The sequence below is a fragment of the Mesoplodon densirostris genome, chromosome 16, assembly GCF_025265405.1.
Source record: "Mesoplodon densirostris isolate mMesDen1 chromosome 16, mMesDen1 primary haplotype, whole genome shotgun sequence".
Lineage (NCBI taxonomy): Eukaryota > Metazoa > Chordata > Mammalia > Artiodactyla > Ziphiidae > Mesoplodon > Mesoplodon densirostris.
The window spans coordinates 2,141,038-2,149,398 of record NC_082676.1 but is presented as its reverse complement, the minus strand read 5'-3'; positions in this window follow the sequence as shown (position 1 = coordinate 2,149,398).

Here is an 8,361-nt window from a genome sequence, read left to right as displayed (position 1 = left end):
ACTTATAGACGATAATGACAAGCTGAGGGCACTTAAACGATTGAGAACCATGTGTGGAAGCCAGCAGTCTCATTAGCAGCTTCAAAGAAACTCAGGCAGTAAAGCAGCAAAAACTCAAGCTCACATTCAGACCTGATGGCCAGAGTGGCTGAACTTCACAGATGGTTGATTGCTCAGCGGAGGCAGGACTGCTACCGAGGTCAGGACCCTGCTTGGGACCCCTGGGGACCCCGGGGGGTGGAGACCTGAGTGTGTGCATGCAGAATTTGATTCCTCAGAGGCCTTCAGCCACCTGAGCCTGCAGACGTGGCCCCCCTCCCCAGCTAGAGCCAGCCGGCCCCGGGGGAGACGATACAGAAGTCTCTTCCCCATAAGGCAACAGGTGACTGTCCCCACACCCTCTCTGGGCCACCAGGCCTGTCAGAATTAAGTTCCAGTGTAGCTGGGACGATACTGCAGGAAAAGGGCTGCAAGGCTCGGCCAGCACATATTGCCAAGACCGGTGGGGCTGGCTTCTGAGGGTGCTCCTGGCGCTGTGGTGACTTACCGTGAATGGACAGAACAGCACCCCAGCCTGAGACGGTTCAGCAACCAGGGGCTCAGACCCTCCTGGATGAGGACATGGCTCACACTCCCAGGAAGGCCCCCAAGATCTGCAGAGGTGACAGCTGAGGAGGGCTGTAGGCTGGAGAGTGGAGGGGCCCCGAGACCCGCTGCAGCGGCGGGGCCTCGCCCACCTTCCTCCCTCCCTCTTCTAAGTCTCCCCCAGGAAGAGAGGCTGGGGTACCCCTGGAGGAGCCCCCCATGTGCAAGGGAGGGAACCTGTGGGCACAAGGGGTGGACTGTGGTCACACAGATCTCCCTTCCAAAAGAGACTCACTGCCCAACACAGGAGCAGGGCTAGCGGACTGCCCGCAGGCATTAGAGGCTTAGGGTCCACCTCAGATTTCACTGAGGTGGTGCCCTTCTCAGGGTGGCCCCAGTCAGCCCGAGCAAGGCCGTGGTCCGAAGGCCTGGCCATTTCTGCCCCACGTGAGACTCCTCCCCTGGACTCCAGAGCTCCTGCTCGGCAGGCAGACTTGGTCAGGTCCCAGCCCAAGCTGACTTCCTCCACTTTTCCCCTCACAGGTGTTAGCCCCCTTAAACCCTTTGTACCCTTACTTGTCTCAGCACTTTCTTCCTGGAGACCCTCACACTTGGCCTTTATGTGATGACAAGCAGGACGGCCAGGGAGGGCTGGTTTATTAGCTCAGCAAATATTTGGGGAGGATGTGTAATAGCATGCTGGGGGCCAGGGCGTCCCCAACCTGCGTTTGCACCTGGCTCTGCTAGGATGGTAGGTACGTTCCTCAACTGCCCTCATCCTCGTCCTCCTGTCTGTAAAATGGGATGATTATAGAGCCCCACTCAGAGCGCTGCTTCAAACATCAGATGTGTGCGTGTAAACTGCTCAGCACGATGCCCAGCACACACTCAACTGTGAATTTCAATTGCTGTTCTTCTTTTTTCTCTGAGCACTCCTTCAAGGTGTTTGCTGCATGGGCCTTATTTTTCTCTGCAGAAATTAGAATGCATAGTCTGCATTCTACAAGCATACCTTGTTTTATTATGCTTTGCTTTATTGCACTTCGCAGTATTGCATTTTTCACAAACATGTTTTGTGGGAACCCTGCGTTTAGCAAGTCTATCAGCACCATTTTTCCAACAGCATTATTTTAAAATTAAGGTACGTACAATGTTTTTCAGACACAATGCTACTGCACACTTAATAGACTACAGCGTAAAAATAACTTTTATACACACTGGGAAACCAAAAAAATTCATGACTCACTTTATTGTGATATCCGCTTTATTGCGGTGGTCTGGAACGGAACCCACAACATCTCTGAGGTCTGCTAGTATCAGGGCAGGGATGGTGACCACAGGCCTGAAGACCTGGAGCTGTAAGGTCTGGGGACTCCAGGCTGAAGACCTGAGTCTCCTGTGCTACATCAGCGGTCCCCAACCTTTTTGGCACCAGGGACTGGTTTCATGGAAGACAATTTTTCCACGGACGGGGGAGGGGGGGATGGCTCAGGCCATAATGCAAGCGATGCGAAGCGATGGGGAGCGGCAGATGAAGCTTGGCTCACTCGCCCATGGCTCACCTCCTGCTGTGCGGCCTGGTTGCTAACCGGCGCGGACCGTTACTGGTCCGAGGCCGGGGAGTTGGGGACCCCTGTGCTACATGACTGACTGGGATAAAAGGCTGCCTGCTTGTGCAGCAGCCCCAGTGCAGCTTTCCCAGGAGCAGCCCGCCAGTCCTCTCCCAAGTCCTGTGGTAAAAGAAACCTCTACCTGCCCTGTTCATCTGAGTATGGAAGCCGGCCCCTTGGGTGACTGCTGACAGCGCACGTGGACGCCTGGTGCCAAGGCACTCCTCGGAGCAGGGAAATGCCTTTCATCCCCAAATGAAGGAACAGCCCTGCTGAGACATGGACACCCTGCCCCCAGAGAGCATCAAATGAGGACCAGGCTCCCGTCACACGCTGCTGTGGGAATATAAAGACGTGCAGCCACTTTGGAAAACCGTCTGGTGGTTTTTCACAATGTTAAACATAGACTCACCATATGAGCAGGCAATTCTACTCCGAGGTATATACCGGGGGAAATGAAAACATACATCCACACAAAGCCTTGTACACAGTGTTTACAGCAGCATTATTCATAGTAGCTGAAAGGTGGAAACAAACCAAATGTCCATCAACTGATGAACACGTAAACACCAGCATACAACAGAATGTTATTCAGCTACAGAAAGAAACAAAGTACTCATACGTGCTGCAACCTGGATGAGCCTTGAAAACATTCCTAAACGTACGCATAGTGAAAGGAGCCAGTCACAAAAGACCACATAGTGTATGATTCCATGAATGGGAAATGTCCAGAACAGGCAAATCCATAGTGGTTACCTGGGCCTTGGGGGACAGGGTGGTGGGGAGCGACTGCTAGTGGCTATAGGGTTTGGGGAGTTGTGATTGGAATGTTCTGGAATTACACAGTGGTGATGGCTGCACAATTCTGTGACTATACTAAATACCACTGAGCTGAACACCTTAAATGGGTGAATGTTATGGTATGTAAATAATACCTCAGTAATGTTGCTAAGCAAACAAATAAATGAATAAGCCTGAGTTCAGTCCAGCCCAGCGTGGAGAGAGATCAGACTCGGGACCACTGGCCCCGAGATTCCAGGGAGCATGGTAAACGCCATTTGTGAAAACACTTCCATGAACCCAGGGAGACTCCCAAGGCAAACGTGATTCTCATGTTTGTTCCTTGGGAAAGACAAATATATACTTCTGGAGGTCTGCGATCGCTTGTATGAGCAACATGAGCCATGGCAATGTGTTTTTGGTGCCGTCCGCCCCGTCCAGCTGCTGAAACCTCCTGGAAAATCTGGAAGCAGCTCTGGACCGAGGCACCTTCCTGGAGGAGAACTCGCTTCTCAGCCCGGCCCGCATGCTGCCCCTTCTGTCACACATGCCCCCGCCCGTCCGAGGGCGTCCGCATCACGACAAGCGTCTGCCTCGGTGCCCAGGCTTGGCCACCAAGCCTTTGCGTTCAGGGGGTTAAGGCAGCCACAGAAGGGAAGGTGTATGGTGTTCACAGGGTGGACCTTCACACTTGCAAAAACACCCATGTGCCCGGCAGGATGCTTTCCATCCACACTCTAGCCTCTCGCCAGGTAAGAATGTCAGTACACAGACGAGGGGTCCTCACGTTGGCTCCCGAGCACTGCCAGGTGACCACAGGCTTTGGGAGGGCTGGATTGTCTCCACCACTTCTTTATTTTATTTTTTAATTTTAATATTTAAAATAGTAAATATTTAAAATATTCAATATTTAATTTTTAATATTTAATATGCAGATCTTTGTTGCTGCGTGCAGGATCTTTTAGTTGCAGCATGCGGACTTTTAGTTGTGACATGCGGATCTAGTTCCCTGACCAGGGATCGAACCTGGGCCCCCTGCGTTGGGAATGTGGAGTCTTAGCCACTGGACCACCAGGAAAGTCCCCCACCCCTTTATTTACACGACTTCATTCCTGGGGCTGCGGTTCTGCCAGGCCGGTGCTCGTGCACCATCAGGCAGGTGCAAAGACCAGCGCCCAGCCTCCGAGCTGACTTGGAGCTCACAGCCTAGGACGCTCCCCGGGTAGGCCTTTGGGTTACTGTGGCAACTCCCTGGGACGCCTCCTGCATCCTTTGCAGGGGGTCAAGAGAGGACAAGGTGAAGGAACTCTCCCCGCAGTGCCCAGCTGCAGCCTCAGGACAGTCCGCAACCGGGGCACCTGTACAGCGTGCGTTCCTTGAATGAAGAAGCCGCATCTGGCATCTCCCCCGCGGCTGAGCAGGGAGCGCCATGAGGCAGGGTGTCCGGGTCAGCAGCCTGAGACTCACATCAGAATCCCAGGTTGGCCACTCAGTGGCCGTGTGACCCTGGCTGAGCATCTAGCCCAGGCTGGTCTCCTCACCATTAGGCCCCGGGGGGCCGCCATCCTGACCTCTAACAACCTGTGTACGTTGCGGGGGCCGGTGACTCTGTACAGGGCATATGCTCTCTGTTTATCTTTCCCTCGTGGCCCTGTCTGTGCGGCCAGGGTCTGCTCATGTGCGGTGCCCAGACTGACCCAGTCTCCTGCTAGAGGTCATGGGTCGTGGGGGTCTCCAGCTCTGCTGTGAAGACGCTCCAGTGAGTGTCTGCTGCCACAGAGACACACGCACCACCATTGGGCCCTTGGAGGGATCTTCTGTCGAGAAATAGAAACGACCCTGACTGTGCAGGTAGTGCGCTCAGGGGAACACAGGGGACCCTACAGTCCCCTTCCCCCCTGCCCACACCCCTTTTCCGACCTCCTCTCGGGACCCACCAGGAGGCAAGGTGCAGGCGGCTGGCACGGAACGCTGGCAGAGCCCCTGTCTAGGGCTCTCTCGTGGCCCCCTTCAAGGTGAGCCAAACAGCGATGGTGCACCTGCCTCGTGTCAAGCTCTGCGCTAGAACCCGAGGCCAGCGTGGAAGCTCTTAGGGTGTGAGGGCAGGTCACCCTGAGCCGCTGGCCTCCCTGTCACCGTGGCTGCTGGCACCCTGCCCCAGGAGAAGCTGGGCCGGAGGAGACGCCCGAGGCACACAGCAGAGGGGGAGGCGGGAGGAACCAGGAGTGGCCCCGCGTACTCTGCCTCTGGGCAACGTCCTTCTCCCGTTTGAAACCTGTCTTCGTCCCACTCCGGCTCCCAGCAGCCACCCCTGCCGGTCTGGCGGGCGGGGGGGAGCCAACCCCTCCCCACTGACTCTCTGACCTGGACACCTCTTCTTCCCTAAACGAGGTGGTGACGGAACCCAGGCAGCGGGAAGGGGTGAGGAGGGCCTTGTGGGGTGGGTGAGGGTGGGCCCAGCTGGGGATGCTGAGGGCCCAGGGGACCTCAGCCTCCCTCAACCCTCCCTGTGTGCGTGGTAGGCCCCGGTGGCTAACTACCTTTCCTATCATCCGGCTCAGGGAGGCCCCACACATGCAAGCGGACGCTGGTGACCCAGGATGAGGGGTTATGAGGGTCCCTCCCACACGCTGGCCTGGTGCAAACAGCTCGCTTGCACTGTCCATCCTCACAGCACGAGGCACAACCTGGGTCCCACTTTTCGTGCTGGAGGCACAGCCAGGAGGCTCTGGGGCCAGGGTGCCAGCCAGGTCTGCCTGACCGGCCCTGGGTGGTGAAGGTGGCTAAGGGGTCCCAGGAATGTGCACCCTAAGCTGTTCCTGAGCTCTTAAAGCCCTCAGCATCGAGGGGCTTTCCAGGAGAGGAAAGCCGACTGGCCTGTCCATCTTCCTGTTCCCAGGATGTTCTCTAAGTGTTTTCTCTCTGTATTTCTGAAGGGCCGCCGTGTTAGAATCTGACTCTCGGGGACCTAGTGTCTGGGGCTGCCAGAGTCCCATCAACTCTGCTTACCTCTCCCACCCAGCTGGGCCTGGAAAGGTGGGCCGAGACTGCTCAGCTGGGTCTGGGTCCTAACACACTTCTGCTTACTTCCCACAGCACGCCTCATCACCAGAAGGCTCAGCTGGGTGGGCAGCCGGGGGTGGGGTGGGGAGACGAGGAGTGGAGGTAGGGAAGGGGGAGGGGGAGGAGGGGGAGATGGAAGAGGAAGGAGGGGTAAAGGAGAAGGGCGAGGAGACGAGGGGGTCCAAAGAGGCGGGAACCTCACGCCACCAGTGCTCACGGAGCCTCCAGGGAAAACAGCCCTGCAGGCCCCGGGGACGGGGATGGATTCCCACCGGATTCACAGAGAGCAGAGACCTCGGGGAGAATTCCTGGCCGTGTGGGATCAACCCTGCTTTTCTTGTCTTTACTCCCGGACCACAGAGGCCCTGAACACAGCCGCCCGGGCCTCCCAGCCCTGTGACCTGCCTGAAAGGCTCCTGGTACGAGTCACCTTCAAAGCCAGCCGTGCCCTTGGTCCCCCTCCCGCCTGCAACCCTCAGCTTCCTCCTGGCTCCTGGCTCTCTCTGGGCAAAGGCTCCCTCCTAGCGGGTGGACGTCTGCCCCTCTCGTGCGTTAGGTCCCGAAGGAGAGGAGGGGACAGGCAAGGTCACACCCTGCTGGCACGTCCCCTGCTTCAGACCCCAGACTCGATTTCTGTTTTATCTGTGTCCACCTATTACTAATACGTCTTTGAATCAACTCACCTGTTTTGTTTGGCTCCTGCTAAGCAATGATGCCTGTGAGACCAGGGGCTGGGCCCGTCGTTCTTTCTCAGGTTCACATCAGTCACAGAGTGGCCTTCCGTGGCCACGTGCCCCTCACCTGCTACAGGACAGGGGCTGCGATGGAACCCTGGGCCGGGTCCTGGGTCCTTATCTTCACACGCATCCTTAATAAGGGACGCTCTCCTCCAAACACACAGGGCTTGGTACGTGGCTCGTGGGTGCAGTGGAAACCCAGCCAGCCGCTTCTGTGGTCCTCTGCAGGGACCACCGTCTCCTATGCACAGGCCCCTAGCGCCTCTCAAAAGCCCGTCACAGGCATTATTTTCTGGGGTCCTCACATCCAGCAGTGAGATGGGCAGGACAGCTGTCTTCTCAACCTGGCAAAAGGAGAAACTGAGGCAGGGAGTCCAACCTGCCCAGGGTTTTTCGGCTTCTCAGCTCCCCTCTCTACATCCCCAGGCTCAGGAGTCTAAGGCTTGGTGATGACCGAGCGGGTGGGCACTGTGGACAGCTGTTGAGGGTGGAGGTGATGTTCAGGGAGGGGTGTGCCCTCGCATGGAAAACAGACACCAATGGACTCCCGGGCCAAGTTGAGGCTCCACACAACTGCTCCCCCTCTCAGACCTTTCACAAGTGCCCTCCACTTTGGGCAGGACACCAAGGAATGAGTGGCAGGGCCAGCCTTCCTGGACCTGTGCGCCACGTATATTTTTAGCCTCTGCCCTGCCCGGGCATTTGCAGTGACCGATGTCCTCAGGGAACCACCCAGCTGTACACCCAGGGGCCCGGTGGGCTCTCAGAGGTTCCTGGGAGCTGCCCCCTGCCCTGATCCTGGAGCTCAGGATCCAGCTCCCCCTTCCAAGGTAGAATCGGCTCCAATTGGGGAGGAATGCGTCCCCACCTCCAGTACACACAGAAGATTGTGGAGAGAGTTCCAAGGCACAGAACCTGTTGCCTTAGGCAAGTCGTGTTCTGGACCTGGGAAGTGGGGGACAGGAGGACCTCTGCTGTGCAGGGGGACCACCAGGCCAGATGGTCGCTGAGGTGGTCAGGAGACCTGGGGTTGCACCAACGCCACACAGGTGCACCCTGGGGAAGACTGTGTTGTGCTGAGAGAGAGTCCTGTCTCCTGTCCAAGGGCAGGATGCCCCGATGCCTGGAGACCTCTCTTACTGGAGCTGGGCTAACCCGGGGGCCACGCTGTCCACCCTCTCCTCACCAGCGCAATTCTCCAGGAGCAGAGATGCACTGGTAAATCTTGGCAGATCTATTTAGAAGACTTTTCCATCTTCTTTTCTGCTCCTCTGTGCTTCCTTTTCTCCAACCCAATACTGTTCTCTTACTGTTGCCGGGTGCTGGTGGAATGGGGTGATTCACAAAGGGCAGGTGGGGCAACTGTCCTGTGCTGGGTCTCAGTTTCCTCTGTAAAATGGGGAGTCAGAGCCTATGTGCAGGTTGCCGTAAGGTGTTCTCTGCAGCGGCTTCCATTTTTCGTTTGGCACTTATTGTAAGAAATACACTTTACATCTTGATCAAGTACCCACTTAAATACGTGTAAGTGAAATAAATGCTTCAAAGAGCAAGAGCACTCTGTGAGATGCTCTCTATCTCATTCTGTT